Raw genomic sequence first — 17,520 nt, forward strand, 5'->3', positions numbered from 1 at the left:
TTGTTTACTTTCTTCAACAGGAATTCACACTTACCTGATTAGCAATAACGTTTGATCCACATTTGCATTTGGAAACATATTCAGTATATTTATCGGCGACCTACTTATCCGCAGCATCATCAGATTCGTTAAAATCTCTCCCGAAAACCGTTTTCCTGGCACAGACACCGCACGCGTTATTACTACCAGCAGCTGCCCGCATCTCGTGGTCGTGCGGTAGCGTTCTCGCTTCCCACGCCCGGGTTCCCGGGTTCGATTCCCGGCGGGGTCAGGGATTTTCTCTGCCTCGTGATGGCTGGGTGTTGTGTGCTGTCCTTAGGTTAGTTAGGTTTAAGTAGTTCTAAGTTCTAGGGGACTTATGACCACAGCAGTTGAGTCCCATAGTGCTCAGAGCCATTTGAACCATTTGAACTACCAGCAGCTATGCTTCTGGTACTTACCACCCCTTACACGCACGCATCCTCATGAACTTGTCATTAGCGAGACTCTGAAATTAGAAACAGAGCTGTCATTTCTCAGCTTATCGCAGATCAATCAACTGTCATGAATAAAGCACATCACTTGACCATGTCTTGCATGCAATAACTGATTTTCTCATCGACTCTCCGTTATCATGGTTTGCAGCCAAGGTCTTTACACTTATTCTAAGACACACCAAAAGACATACGAATTGGATTTATGCAAGCTGATCACCAGTTGCTACTCGTACGTGTATCGATGGAAAATACATAACTGTAAACTTTAGCGGCCGATTGATGAATGTGTGACGCTGCAGCGCAATTTCACCTCTCGCAGCTGACCAGGATGGTAAACGGTGGACATGTCGATACCATAGCACAAAGTCTCTGCGAATTTCATTCCGTGTACTCAGTTGAACAGTGACGATGCCTCGCTGTCAGATGCATGAACAACACACGCAGATGTCAGCATCTGAGAGAGGACGCGTAGTTGGGCTGAAAGAAGCGCATTGGAGTAATCGGCGACTCACTCGACATCTAAATACGAGCGATGTTTCTGTTCGACGTTGTTGGTAGGAATGAATGAACTAAGGCCGAACACAACAATAAGAAGGAAGCGATCGACGTAGAGAAACGACAGAAAGCGAGATATCGTCTAAGAAGCACTCAGAGCCACATGTTCATGATTGTCATAGATCCGACATGCAACTGATGTTCAGTGGCTACAAGCGTCATTAATAGTCGGCTCACAGAGAGGGGACTGAGCTTATGGTGCCCTTGCATCGACTACCATTGTCCTCTGTACACCAACAACCCCATTTGGAGTTGTGTTGGGCACATTCGGCCTGTGACCTCATTGAATGGAGTAGAACTGATTTCGGTGCTGAGTCCCGTTTCGAAATGAGCCACAGTGACCAGTGAAGACGTGTCTGGAGACGCCCTGGATGGAGGTTGAATACCATATGACCCGATAACCGGGAATTTTCGTTCGAGGTGCCATTTCTTTTCATAGCAGGACACCTTTGATTGTCATTAATAGCAGCCTTACAGCACAATGGCACGTTGACGATAGTTTATGCCCTATATTTTAGCTCTTCATAGCAAACCATTTTTAGATTACATTAAAGCAAGATAATGCCCGCCTACACACAGCGTTAGTTTTTACTTCTTTTCTTCATGCTTACCAAACCCAGCCCTGCCAACAAGGTCGCCAGACCGATCTCCAGTTGAGAACGTTTGAAGCATTAAGGGCTGGGCCCTCTAACTATCTCGCGATTTTGACGATCCAACATGCCAGTTTGACAGGATTTGGCACGATGTCACTAGGAGGACATCCAACAACAACGTCAGTCAATGAAAAGACGAATAACCGTTGCGCAAGGGCCAGAGGAGGACCAACGCATTATTGACTTGCTCAATTTGTGAAGCTCATTGTCTTGAATAAATCATCCAACTTTTCTGAAATTGTAATCATTCTGTCACATTAAGATAATTCCTTTGTGATGCGTCATTTCTTTTGCCTTAGACTATATACATACAAATGCAATGAAAACACCGCCTTCTCTCCAAAATAACTCAATCGAAGCGACCGATCGCCGTTTCATCCTCTCCTAATGTCGGGATGTGGATGTTTTACCGAGGGGCATGGGTCAGCACACTACTGTCACGTTCGTTGTCGGCTTTGTTTAACGTGGAGCCGTTACTTCTCAATCAAGTAGCTTCTCAAGTGGCCTCACTGAGTGCACCCATTCCTATCCTCCTACTAAGGCAGACCCCATACCATTACCAAGAATCGATCCTGGATCATCCGTATTACAACCAGAGACCCTCACCACTGAACTTAAGAAGTCGACTGTATATGCACAGGTCGTCCCGTTTTCTTTGACCATCCCAAATAACATTTTTTCCTGAAGTAGAAGAAAAAAAAGTATGAAGCACATTTTGCTTATATGCCAACTAGCTCGGTAGATGACGAAGAAATTGATGAAATATATAATGAGATAGTGAAGGGAGACGAAAATTTAATAGTCATGGGTGACTGGAATTCGACAGTAAGAAAAGGAAGATAAGGAAACGTAGTAGTTGAATATGGATTGGGGGTAAGAAATGAAAGAGGATGCCGCCTGGTAGAATTTTGCACAGAGCATAACTTAATCATAGCTAACACTTGGTTCAAGAATCATGAAAGAAGGTTGTATACATGGAAGAAGCCTGGAGATACTAGAAGGTATCAGATATAAAATATAATGGTAAGACAGAGATTTAGGAACCATGTTTTAAATTGTAAGACATTTCCAGGGGCAGATGTGGACTCTGATCATAATCTATTGGTTATGACCTGTAGATTAAAACTGAAGAAACTGCAAAAAGGTGGGAATTTAAGGAGATGGGACCTGGATAAACTGACAGAACCAGAGGTTGTGGAGAGTTTCAGGGAGAGCATAAGGGGACAATTGACAGGAATGGGGGAAAGAAATACAATAGAAGAAGAATGGGTAGTTTTGAGTGATGAAATAGTGAAGGCAGCAGAGGATCAAGCAGGTAAAAAGACGAGGGCTACTAGAAATCCTCGGGAACACAAGAAATATTGAATTTAATTGATGAAAGGAGAAAATATAAAAATGCAGTAAATGAAGCAGGCAAAAAGGAATACAAACGTCTCAAAAATGAGATCGACAGAAAATACAAAATGGCTAAGCAGGGATGGCTACAGGACAAATGTAAGGATGTAGAGGCTTATCTCACTAGGGGTAAGGTAGATATTGCCTACAGGAAAATTAAAGAGACCTTTAGAGAAAAAGAACCACTTGTATGAATATCAAGAGCTCAGATGGAAACCCAGTTCTAAGCAAAGAAGGGAAAGCAGAAAGGTGGATGGAGTATATAGAGGGTCTATACAAGGGCGATGTACTTGAGGCCAATATTATGGAAATGGAAGAGGATGTAGATGAAGATGAAATGGGAGATATGATACTGCGTGAAGAGTTTGACAGAGCACTGTAAGACCTAAGTCGAAACAAGGCCCCGGTAGTAGACAACATTCCAATAGAACTACTGACAGACTTGGGAGAGCCGGTCCTGACAAGACTCTACCATCTCGTGTACAAAATGTATGAGACAGGCGAAATACTCTCAGACTTCAAGAAGAATATAATAATTCCAATCCCAAAGAAAGCAGGTGTTGACAGATGTGAAAATTATCGAACTATCAGCTTAATTAGCCAAGGCTGCAAAATACTAACGCGAATACTTTACAGACGAATGGAAAATCTGGTAGAAGCCGACCTCGGGGAAGATCAGTTTGGATTCCGTAGAAATACTGAAGCACGTGAGGCAATATTGACCGTATGACTTACCTTACAAGATGGATTAAGGAAAGGCAAACCTACTTTTCTAGCATTTGTAGACTTAGAGAAAGCTTTTGACAATGTTGACTGGGATACTCTCTTTCAAATTCTGAAGATGGCAGGGATAAAATACACTGAGTGAAAGGCTATTTACAATTTGTGCAGAAACCAGATGGCAGTCATACGAGTCGAGGGACATGAAAGAGAAGCAGTGATTGGCAAGGGAGTGAGACAGGGTTGCAGCCTCTCCCCGATGTTATTCAATCTGTATATTGAGAAAGCAGTAAAGGAAACAAAAGAAAAATTTGGAATAGGTATTAAAATTCATGGAGAAGAAGTGAAAACGTTGAGGTTCGCCGATGACATTGTAATTCAGTCAGAGACAGCAAAGGACTTGTAAGAGCAGTTGAACGGAATGGACAGTATCTTGAAAGGAGGATATAAGATGAACATCAATAAAAGCAAAGCGAGGATAATGGAATGTAGTCGAATTAAGTCGGTTGATGCTGAGGAAATTACATTAGGAAATGAGACACTTAAAGTAGTAAAGGGGTGTTGCTATTTGGCGAGCAAAATAACTGATAATGGTCGAAGTAGGGAGGATATAAAATGTAGACTGGCAATGGCAAGGAAAGCGTTTCTGAAGAAGAGAAATTTGTTAACATCGAGTATAGATTTAAGTGTAAGGAAGTCGTTTCTGAAAGTATTTGTATGGAGTGTAGCCATGTATGGAAGTGAAACATGGACGATAGATAGTTTGGACAAGAAGATAATAGAAGCTTTCGAAATGTGGTGCTACAGAAGTATGCTGAAGATTAGATTGGTAGATCACATAACTGATGCGAAGGTATTGAATAGAATTGGGGAGAAGAGGAGTTTGTGGCACAACTTGACTAGAAGAAGGGATCGATTGGTAGGACATGTTCTGAGGCATCAAGGGATCACTAAATTAGTATTGGAGGGCAGCGTGGAGGGTAAAAATCACAGAGGAAGACCGAGAGATGAGTATACTAAGCAGATTCAGAAGGATGTTGGTTGTAGTAGGTACTGGGAGATGAAGAACCTTGCACAGGATAGAACAGCATGGAGAGCTGCATCAAACCAGTCTCAGGACTGAAGACCACAACAACAACAACAACAACATGAACATATGAACAGAAGAATGTCGTTTTTAAATTGCACCCTATATGTTTTACTCGATAATCCGCTTCCTCTGCTCGAGACCTGTTCAAAAACGTATGACAGTGTTGCACTGAAGAAAACGTGATGTTATTAAAAACGTAACCAAAAATGTCGTTTACTCTTCTGTACTAGCACACAGTGCAAGTACCCAGGGGAACATAATTCGTCCACTTGCTGGAACTGACAGCAAACAAATGTAAACAGAATAGAAGGCACATTGGTCATTCAGTCAACCGTCTTCGGTTGAATCAGATGAAGGTTTGAGGATTACAGAGCAGTCGACGGGTGGGCAATCCGGCCCGCAGCCGGTTTGAGATCGGCCAGTGGAAGAAATTGTCGTGGGATGGTGTGGACGGTGCTGGGGTGGGGGGGAGGGGGGGAGGGAGCAGGCGCTCTCATTATACTCCGTCCGGCTCGCATTTTCGGATATTTCCGCCGACGTTTCCCTTGCCTCTGCCTTGCACCTCACGAAGCTGACCAGTGAAACTCTTGCTTAACTTTCCGATAGGCGCCCCTTCTAGTCGGACATGGACGGTCGAGCGTGCCTCACAGAGAACGAGAATGACCTGTGCTTTTCTCCAGTCACTCGGTATTCTTCGTTGTTCCAACGATTTACTGTAAACTGCTGCTAGAAAGGGTGAAAGTTCATTTGCATAATCTTTGTAGAATCTTACAGGTATCTCGTGTGGTCCTGATCCCTTTCCACTACCAAGCGATTTTATTTTGTTTTCTATTCCGTGATCTCTTGGTTCAATATCTGCTACATCGACGTTCATACGATGATTTAAAGGAGAGACCGTATTACGATCTTCCGCGGTGAAATCATTTCGGAAGACCAAATTCAGTATTTAGGCTTTCTCTCTGTTATCTTCCCTTTCAGTGTCAATATGGTCTCTGAGTGGATGAAGAGTGGATTTCAAACCGCTTGCTGACTTTACATCAGACCAAAATCTCAAGGTTTTTGCTCTGATCGGTTCATAAAATTTTACTTTCAATGTCATTGAAGACTTCTCTCGTCGATCTTCTTATGCTCATTTTCGCTTCGTTCAGCTTTTGTTTGTCAGGTAGGTTTTCGCCTCTCTTGAATCTGAGATGAACCCCGTTTTGTTTACCTTGCAGTTTTCTAAAACGGCTTAACCGCGGTGGCTCTTTTCCGGTCCATAAGACCATGCCGAAACTTAACTTGTCAAAGGCATATTGAACGGAGCTTTTGATTTTTTTTTTTTTTCCATTTGCGCTCCACGTCTTCATCCTCATCACTCAATATTTCATATTCTTAGATAGTCTGCAATCTCTATCCTGGCACTCTTACGAAGCAAAAATCCTTCCCTTCCTTTCTTAACGTTCCTTTTGAAACCTATAATCATAGCTTCTATCACAGCGCTGTGATCACTGGCACGTACAGTAACTGCAAATCAAATATATCTCTCGCTCTTCTGTCTTTCTACACAACCTGGGTTACACATTTGGACCGACTTCGTATCACAATTTTTGTTCACGGTTTGCATCACTATGCTCTTTAATGACTTAGACTAAGATGACAAAAGTCATGGGGCAGTGGTATGTCCCTATATAGAAGACGATAGTATCGCGTACACAAGATGTGAAAGGGCAGTACATTGGTTGAGCTGTCATTTGTACTCAGTTGGCTCATTTGAAATGTTTCCAACGTGATTACGGCCTAACGACGGGAATTAACAGGCTTTGAAAGCGGGACGGTAGCTGGAACTAGACGCTTGGAATATTCCATATCGGAAATCGTTAGGAAATTGAATATACCGCGATCCACAGTGTCAAGAGTATGCCGAGAGAACCGTATTTCAGGCATTACCTCTCACCACGAACAACTCAGTGGCCGATGGCCTTCACTCAACAACCGACAACAGCGGCGTTTGCTTGTTGTTGTCGGTGCTAACGGACAAGTAACACTGTGTGAAATAACCGAAGAAACAATGTGCGACGTGCGAAGAACGTATCCATTAGGACTGTGCGGCGAAATTTGGCCTTAATGGGAAATGGCAGCAGACTACCGATGAGGGTGCCTAAGCAAATCGCGTGCAGCGCCTCTTCTGGCTTCATGACCACATCAGTTGGACCCTAGACGGCTGGAAAACCGTGGCCTGGTCAGACGAGTCCAGATTTCTGTTGGTAAGAGCTGATGGTAGGGTTCGAGTGTGCCGCAGTCCTCACAAACCATGGACCGAAGTTGTCTACAGGACACTGTGCAAGCTAGTGATCGCTCCATAATGGTGTGAGTTAACATTACATGGAACACACTGGGTCCTCTGGTCAAACTGAACAGATCATTGACTGGAAATGGTTGTGTTCAACCACCTGCAGACTACTGGCAGCCTTTCATGGACTTCGCGTTCCCAAACAACGATGTGCCCTGTCACCAGCCCTCAACTGGCTACCGAAATGGCCGACATGAGTCATAATCATAAGGTCAATCGTGGACAAAATCCTGCACTGACAACACTTTCACAATCATGGAACGCTATAAAAGCAGCAGGCACAGTATTTCTGCAGGGTTTCCAAGGACTTTTCGTGTGCAGGCCACGTCGAGTTGCTGCGCTGTATAGAGCGAAAGCAGGACCAACACGATATTAGGAGGTATTCCATGTCTTTGGTCACCTCAATGTATTTTACAAGGTTGATCTTCTTCCACTTCCACAACTTTATTTATTTATTTATTTATTTATTTACTTTGCATCCTAATATTAAAAAACCGCTCATATTACTGTCTACAATTTCTGGAACCGCAAGACCGCTACGGTCGCAGGTTCGAATCCTGCCTCGGGCATGGATGTTTGTGATGTCCTTAGGTTAGTTAGGTTTAACTAGTTCTAAGTTCTAGGGGACTAATGACCTCAGCAGTTGAGTCCCATAGTGCTCAGAGCCATTTGAACCATTTGAACCAATCTACAATTTATTTAATCATTCATTGTAAATAAAATAATAACAACTTTTTGGTTAAAATTTTACCAAAACTTATTATTACTGTTGCCATTCCTATTACTGCTGTTAAAACTACCGCCATAATGATCAAAATTACTATTCTGAAATTAGTTGCTACGGCAGAATGTTGAAAATGAGTGGGAAAGATCGAACAACTAATGAAGAAGTACTGAATAAAAAAAGAGGAAAAAAGGAATTTACGGCACAACTTGACTAAAAGGAGAGCTCGGTTGATATTGTAATGCAACGCACATGTACGTGAGTTATTCAGGTGTCTAGAATTGGTGCAACGAGAATTTGTTTGTGCAACTGAATGCCCTGATGATAACGTGGGCAGGCCAGCCAGAGCGAACATTGCTGGTCAGCCCGAGTAGAACGGTGGCCAGTGAGTAGCTGCCAATGAGTAAATTCCAAAGCTGGAAGTTTAGACGACGGTTACTCACAATGCTTTTGTGCTGAAGATGCACCAGAAATGGCGGAGTGAGAGGGAGACTAGAATATGCCTACCTATGACACTTAGAAATTCTATAATAAATCGCAATTGCGTAATAGGCATATCTGAATAGATTGGCAATCTCAGAAAAATGAGGTTGATCTAGAGATACAATGATATTTTTAATATCTTAAAAACTGTAGAAGTTGATAATTTACAGTAACTAAATAATCTCAAAATGAACCTTACAATTAACAACTTTTAAACACTTCCTGCGATTTCAACAAACGATATCTCAGATTGTAAAATAGCCATCACCCCTGAAAGCTATGTGTCTGCAACTATTTTATTTATTGATCTCTTATTTTTTCACTGTGCAAATGTATGTCAGAAAATCATATCCTCCATTATAACACAAGAACTGAATGCAGCATAAATACTTCATATCTTGTCAAATTTGTGTAGTTATTTAATGAATATTCTACTATTTTGCAAGTTATTTTATTTAAATATTGATTTCAATTGATACTGAAAGCCATGGTACTTTAAAAGTGGTCAACCAAATGTCGGGTGATGTCACCACTGAAAACAGTACCAAACGGCATTTTTATCAAGAACGCATAAATAGTTTTTTAAACAATATTTAACAACATTTTGTTTTCATTTAATGTGAGTTATCTTGTGCAAAAATGCTAGCTTATTTATTTAAGAACACACCTTACTTACATTTATTATGAATGTTCTGAGAGTGACTGAATTGTTCTAACATTACCTTCTTTAAATATTGTGGCAATAAGGATGAAAGCTAATAAGGATAAAAGCCGAAGCCATGAATTAAAATTTGTGTCATGGCTGGGACCTTTTTGTCATTTTTTAGCTAAGAAACTAGGATTTTTTTATTTACACTGCACAGGAACGGGAATTACAAAACAAAGTATTTACTTGTCACCGCCACTTGTGTCCTAAGAAAGAAGAGAACTGCTCCTCTTCAGGCATCGGCATCTATCTATGCCTATTCCAAAGCAATTAACTTACCGGGGGAGACTGGTAGGAAAGGAAGAAAGTACGGGAAGGGAACACACAGGGAAGCGATGAAAATGTAAGGAGTTGTTAGGGGATATTCTTTCTTCTTTTATTCGTTCATTAATTTTTATTTTTTTAATTTTTATATCCCGGATTCCAGGAGTCACTAGTGTCTTTGGATGGTGAAACATATGAACGTGTCTTCTTCAAATTTTTATGGAGATTCCGTTCGTAGTTCGTTCAGAGCATCATGTCAATAAAATAAGCATCATCACCTCATGGTTTACTCGTTCCATCTGGAAGGTAGCTAATGAAAGGCGCTCCATGGAAAATTTGGAAACAACTGTTTGTACCTGGAGTTGCAAACAAGTGCGTAGTGTCGATCATTAAGGTACGTCCAATAATCCAGTTCTGATTTCTCTTCGGGACCAAAAAGTACCGGACCGTATGCCACGTATTCACCTAACAGTGTTGGTTTTCGTTGATGGGTAATGAACCACGATCGGGAATAAAAGCGTCTGGAAAGCGATCTGAACAGCTATCTGTTGGGTAAGGAAGGCCAAGATACACTACGCAAGCCTCCAAACGTCAGACGATGGACTTCATGAGAATCGGTGGGCGTCTGTGTCGTCCACTCCACAGTGAACACACGGGGGTGTGCCAGTGAAGCGGATGCAGCGCAAACGAAACTGGTGACCCATTTGCCATTGACGGTGATGTACCATGTGGATTGGACGCTGGTCTCCAGCAGGCCTGCATGCGCTACTTAACATACTTGACACCATATGATCTGGGGAGCCGGCCGAAGTGGCCGTGCGGTTAAAGGCGCTGCAGCCTGGAACCGCGAGACCGCTACGGTTGCAGGTTCGAATCCTGCCTCGGGCATGGATGTTTGTGATGTTATTAGGTTAGTTAGGTTTAACTAGTTCTAAGTTCTAGGGGACTAATGACCTCAGCAGTTGAGTCCCATAGTGCTCAGAACCATTTGAACCATTTTTTTTTTTTTTTTTTTTGATCTGGGGAAAATTCTGTTCGATGTGATTGGGTGTCGATGCATAGCCAGAGTCCATACTTCAGCACGTCGAGTGTCGCAAGTAAGGATACATGTGAGACAGGTATCGTCGAGGCGACTGGATGAGCACAAGGTATATTGTATGTGGAACCCGTGAGATGTGCCATGAACCTATGTCCATGTGCTTGTAACATGAAGTCAGTCTATGGTGACCGAGAGGGCTGCACACAGGGAATGTTGTGGAAGTTTGTCAGTAAGCCCTTGTGTGGAGTTGAAGTGCCTACCAAGGACCAGATCATCCAGAGGCCCACAAAAAGCTGCGTTACCTCATCAGCAAAGAAAACATGTCGTTCGCAAGGTCGACTGGAGCTGGATGGTACATATACATTTAGGATGCAGACGCTGAAGAGCATGAGGGACATATCCTAGCATTAGGAAGGTACACTACATATTCAGTGGGGAGCCCTGCGTGTAGAATGATGGCCACTCTGCTACCATTGTCAGAGGCATAGGAGATGTGAGCCATGTAGCCAGTGGAAGCTTAGAAATCAGCATCAGTCACTTTTTGTAGGAGGGCAACGTCGACATCAGTAGCACAAATGACATGTCTGAACATTTCCAGTTTATGTGGAGCCTGAATGGTGGTCAGCTTCATCGTCACTATGCAGCAGTTTTGTGGACATGCTTCCCCTATTGTCGTGGATGGTCCTGCAGAGAGATGTCCAGCTGATGTGAAACATACGGCACAGCCACTGTGGCTGCAATCACACGTGGACGCTGGGCCAGCTGCCACCCACCATGGGGGACTCTCCGACTTACTCCACTGTCGACATTTTCAACTCAGGAGATGGAAATCACTGGCATCCGTCAAGGGCTAGGGATAGTGATGTAGCCACGGTGGGATCCAGGGAACCTCTCTTCATGGGAGTCATCACTGTTGGGTGGAACTGCTGGTGATGGAAAGGACATTCCCCTGATGAGGCATCAAAGTGGTCATTCTTGTTGCTGGGGCGCTAGAAGAGTGATTGCTGTCTGGTATCTAGTCCACTACCCATAATGCTATATGAAGGATTGTGTCATTGGAGGCCACTCATCTTGGCTGATTCCATTTTTGGAGTGACCGCTGCTTGCGGAGGTGCCATTCTGGGTCAGAATGTGGCCATTCATTGTCTGTCGTGATGCCCATCTGAAGGAAGGCAGAGGTAGACGCCACACTCGGTTCGATGTCCATCATAGCAGGCGCACTGTTCATCGAGCTTTTGGGAGTTATTGGTCTCATCGCTGTCATAGGAGATGGTGCTGGTGAGTTCTTGTCCATACTATCATTTCTGAGGGGGAGTGCCCGCAGGAGAACAGGTGCATCCTGAAATGACACATCCACATTGCTCACGGCCAAAGCGTAGGTGTTAGGAAAGGAACTGACTGTCACTTTGGGAGCTGCATCAGCGATCAGCATCTGTAGACAGAGACAATCGAACACAATATGACTCTCGTGTCCACATCCTGCACATGTCCATGGCTAGCCATTGCACAAGACGATGGCTCGAAACACTACCTTTCAGCAGATGGGATGGTATATGTTTGAACAGTTCGATCTTGATCTCTCAGATATCATTTAACATCTTCCATTTTCTCCTGTTGTGGCCCACAATGCTGCTGTGGGATCGGAAGGCTCGAAAAACCATATCTTTGGGCACCTCGAAAGGGAGCTCCACAGTCCGAACTGCTAGAAGACTGAAACCAGTGTGGTCGACATCACCTCCCCAATATGCCCATCAGAATGTTTGCTCTTTATTCCATGAGCGTGTTGTCGATATACGTCAGCACATGCTTCTTCCGTTGTCATTTTTCCTCTATCGTCATTTCAATGTAGACGACGCTGCTGGTGATAGAGATCTGAATACCTGTCATTTCTTGTGGGTGCAGGCATAGCTCTTCACCAATGAATTGCTCGATTTCGTACGCATGTGGTCATACATGTTTGGCTTGGAAGTTTTGCTCAGTGGTAAGAGTTTGCCATAGGGTACAATACTGATGGACTCTATGCTTGGAAGTTTTGCTCAGTGGTAAGAGTTTGCCATAGGGTACAAAACTGATGGACTCTATGCAATACAAATACTATGATGTGGAAGTAAGAAACTCCATAAAGAGCTGCCTGGGTACGGAGTTGGTCTGCAGTTGACCAAGGCTGAATTTTTACTGGGACTTGGACCCGGGTTTCCTCCTTATTAGGCAGATGTGCTAACAACTACATCAGTGTAGCATAAATCTTCGGTACTGGTGAGGCTCCCTGATGTTGGAATAGCACCCCAGATTTGTACGTAGTGGGGAAATTCTGACTTCACCGCAGGTGTTCATTAAGGAGGGTACTGGACTAGGACAGTCCATGCGTCTGTAGTAATTGTAATGCTACAGTGATGTAGTGGTTAGCATATCTGCCCACTGAGCAGGACACACATCATCAAGTCTCAGCCATGGCATAAATTTTAATTCACTGCTTCAGTTTCCATCCTTATCCAAGTTAAAGTTGAGACTCATATGTGTCCAGACACTTTTTATGTGAGTTCTTGAAGAAGGTAGACCTGGCTATGGTATAGTGCGAAGGTGATTGATACTGGATGGTGAATGGTCGGTAAAATACTTTAACTTTTGATGAAACTCTGTCGACAGAGTATGGGTTCTTACTCATTATCTCTCGTGTGCTATTGTGTACACAGTCATTCTGAACTATGGATTATTTTGAGCTGATGAGTGTTTCGTGTACTGTGATCACGAAATGGATTGAGTATCTCATGAATCCTCGGGAACTATTTAGTTTGGAGATATTTTTACCATTCTCAAAAAAAATGGCTCTGAGCACTATGGGACTTAACATCTGTGGTCATCAGTCCCCTAGAACTTAGAACTACTTAAACCTAACTAGCCTAAGGACATCACACACATCCATGCCCGAGGCAGGATTCGAACCTGCGACCGTAGCGGTCGCGCGGTTCCGAACTGAGCGCCTAGAACCGCTAGACCACCGCGGCCGGCTTACCATTCTCGTAACGCTCTCAACGCAATTTGACTGCATGTAATAAGGTTATTTTCTGTTTTCGTAGGACCACTTTCCGCTCTCTGAGTTTTGTTACCTTGAATAAACATTATTCAGCATAATTGTCTGTCATCTATATCAGTTATTGAAGTTACAATAGAACCGTTTTTATTAATTATTCATTTATCTTTTATTTAATATGTCTTTCTATTTGATTAACTCGCAATTCTAGCCAATGCATAAACTATTTGACTGCAGAATCACGGCTTCAGATTATTATTGGTAGCAAGGTAGCTACTGGGTATGAAAGCAGACAGGCACAGCTTGATCCTACGACATCACCACGCTATTCTTTCTAAACAGAGCAGTGCATAGCCCAGTTATCTAACGTACGTGCAACATCAGGTAAGGTCTCAGTTGGTTTGTCTCTATGGGATGGTGGTAGGAGAATCTGCTACTCAGCAGAACAGCCATTAGGTAACGTCGCAACATGTCACACCTGAGGCATCAAAGAACTATCAGTTTGGTAATGGAGGGAAGTGGGGCTAGACTAGTGCGAGAGACGCGTCAAATGAGTCTTCAGACCAAAGACTAAAACAAAAACACATCTATCTCTGCTACTTAAGTGATATATTACTATAGAAAACTATCTATTTAACAATTTTTGCATCGTGGATTCCTCAGAGTCACTCATTGGAACCCTGGTCTTTAGGTTCACAGCCAACTCTGTGGACACTGCAGAGGAAGTGAAAGTCCTCTGTTGTCACTTTTTCTTCAGTTAACTATACAGTAATCAAGAAATAATAACATCAATGAATATAAATGACTAATAACTGAATGAGATGACATTTTAGAGTCTAACACGATCATGAATATCAATAGCATGCATGAGTATTCTGGTCCACGTGCACACACGACTCAAACCCATACACAAAGAAATGTAGTTCAATTTTTAATCGAGAAATTAAGTAATGGCAAGCGGTTTACGAGATCTGACAGCGACACTGGAAAACAAGCACGTCCAACATGAGTGCTGCATTTGCAAAGTGTTGCTGAATCCAATGGCATTTAGGATCTCACCAATATATTTGCACCAGCATGACGTGACATAGTAACTTGTGACTGCATGACTTAGCAGATCCAAAACTGACATGAAGTGTGTAAAACTCACGAAACCGAGCGAGGTGGCGCAGTGGTTAGACACTGGACTCGCATTCGGGAGGACGACGGTTCAATCCCGCGTTCGGCCATCCTGATTTAGGTTTTCCGTGATTTCCCTCAATCACTCAAGGCAAATGCCGGGATGGTTCCTCTGAAAGGGCACGGCCGACTTCCTTCCCCATCCTTCCCTAATCCGATGAGACCGATGACCACGCTGTCTGGTCTCCTTCCCCAAAACCAACCAACCAACCAAAACTCACGAACAAATCGGCAGTATCCAATTAGCCCCACAACACGTCAAAAAAACAGTACACATTCTGGTGGCAAGTCGTCCGATTGGCTGTCGCAAACCAAAGAGCTTCCAGTGAGACGTGTCACGCATCCGCCTGGGCCAAATAACTATTCTATCCCATACATCATAGATCACAGTGCGTCAACATTCTTGCCTCTTTATGAAAGACACGTTAACGTGATGTTAACTTAGCAGTGGAATGAGTCGACGCAAAACCAGACGCGCTTCAGACGTTGTAAAAGAACAAAACAGCACAAGTTGTTTTAAAATGTCGAGGATGCTTGTCGCGAAATGAGCGGAAAGTATGAGGAAAGAAGAAGAGTTCCGAAATACAGGAGAAGAACGAAACCTATTGCAAATGAAAAAAGTGACGAAAACATCTCGGCTGGGCCGTGCTTTGTAGAGATATTTTCTACAATCATGAGTTATCGATGGAGGTGACAGGATCGATTATATTAGATTAGATTTACTTTCGTTCCAATTGACCCGTAGTGAGGAGGTCCTCCAGGATGTGGAACATTTCAGAAAAACAGCAATACATGACAAATATTTACAACTCAAACAAATAAGCTAATGTACCATTCCACAGGTCCCAAGTGGAATGTTCGTCATTTTTTAATGAACACTATATGAAAGAATCATTTTACAAATACTAATGCACTGAATTTAAATTTAAAAAAATTTTTTTTGTTTATTTATAAGGTAATAAACGTGTAATACAATTAGTATAATACTTATTTACAATGAACACGTTATTGCACTGAAATGGTGCAGAAGTTAGAGTGTACTTACACACACACACACACGCACATACACACTTATTTACAATGAACACATTACTGCACTGAAATTGTGCAGAAGTTATATATATATATATATATATATATATATATATATATATATATATATATATATATAAAAATCAGTTGGTTCTACTGAGAAATTCATCAATGGAGTAGAAGGAGTTGGCCACTAATAAAGGGCTTCTCTTAAACTGACTTTCATTGGTTTTTAAGCTTTTTATGGCTGCTGGCAAGTTATTGAAAATGTGTGTTCCAGAATAATGCACACCTTTTTGTACAAGACTAAGTGACTTTAAATCCTTGTGAAGATTATTCTTATTTCTAGTACTGATTTCATGAATTGAGCTGTTGGTTTGAAAAAAGTGATATATGTTAAATGACAAATTTCATTAAACAGTAAATATATTGGGAAGCAGTAGTAAGTATCCCTAGTTCCCTAAACAGGCTTCTGCAGGATGTTCTTGAGTTCACACCACATATAACTCTTACTGCACGTTTTTGTGCCCGGAAAACTTTAGCTTGGCTTGATGAATTACCCCAAAAAATAATCCCATATGACATTATGGAATGAAAGTAAGCATAGTATGCCAGCTTTTTTACTTTTATATCCCCTATGTCTGACACAATTCGAGTTGCAAATAGAGATTTGTTAAGACTCTTCAGTAGTTATGTGGTGTGCTCCTCCAAGTTGAATTTATTATCAAGCAGTAATCCCAAGTATTTAACACTGTCCGCTTCTTCTATCTGCTTGCCATCGTAAGTTAGGTATATACTCGTGGGACGCCCCTTACAAGTACTGAACTGCATGTAGTGTATTTTTTCAAAGTTTAGTGAGAAGGAATTGGCTAGGAACCAGTGATTAATGTCCAAAAATAGAGAGGGAGGAAAAGATTTGGAATGCTAGATGACTTGAAAAAATTGACGAAGTTATCAAGACACTAAGGAAGAAACAAGTGAGAAATAAATGTGGAGATGTCCCACCACTACCTGCTTAATGACAGATGCACAAAGGAGAAAATTTTAGTTTTTTGTTGCAGCACTTCCACAAAATTTAAGGAAGTAACAGGGAAACACATACAGCGAGGTTAATCTTTTGCCTCTCAAGGGCCTCTCCCATCCGATATTCGCAGCGTAGCGACGCATTCAGGCGCGCCCGGCCTGGTCTCAGTGACGTCACGGCCGGTAGCCGCCTGCTCCGCCTCCATGTCGACCGCTGCCCGGGCTCCCATTCATAGCTGCGCCTCCCTCAGAAAGAGAAAAGAGAGAGAGAAAGCCTTTCTCCAGGACCGGGCGCCCACCCGCCAGTCTGGTGTTCCTTTCTGTTTGGTTCCCTCGTGAATGGCGAGCTGGCAGCGCCAAAGTGCGAGGCTGCCGCAGTCGGGAAGCGCGAGGAATAATCAGCGAGATGGAACAGCTACTCACAACGATCGTTGTGGAATCTCATATAGCACGGATAGGAACTGTGATTACGAAGAAAGGCGATGCGGTGTGTTTTCGTGATGTCCCCTTCCCACCGTGGTGTCTTACTATGACATAATTGAGCACTGCGTTAATGTTTCATTCTCTTTTTTTTCTTTTTTCTGTTTAAATATTCGTACTTCAAACCTTCTTATAAGGTTTGTAATTTGGAACAAGAAACAAGTACAAATACGGTTGTAAAAATGATTTTATTTAAATTAAATCGTTACCGTTTCGAATTTCTTACAAAGCCCTATTCAGTTAGTTCTTACAGACTTTCATGCCTTCCTGCAAAGATGTCGTTTTGCAGTTGTCGTTGATTTTGTGCCCTAAGATGTACGAAACTTTTTTTTCAAAAT

The sequence above is a fragment of the Schistocerca nitens genome, chromosome 7 (genome assembly GCF_023898315.1).
Source record: "Schistocerca nitens isolate TAMUIC-IGC-003100 chromosome 7, iqSchNite1.1, whole genome shotgun sequence".
Lineage (NCBI taxonomy): Eukaryota > Metazoa > Arthropoda > Insecta > Orthoptera > Acrididae > Schistocerca > Schistocerca nitens.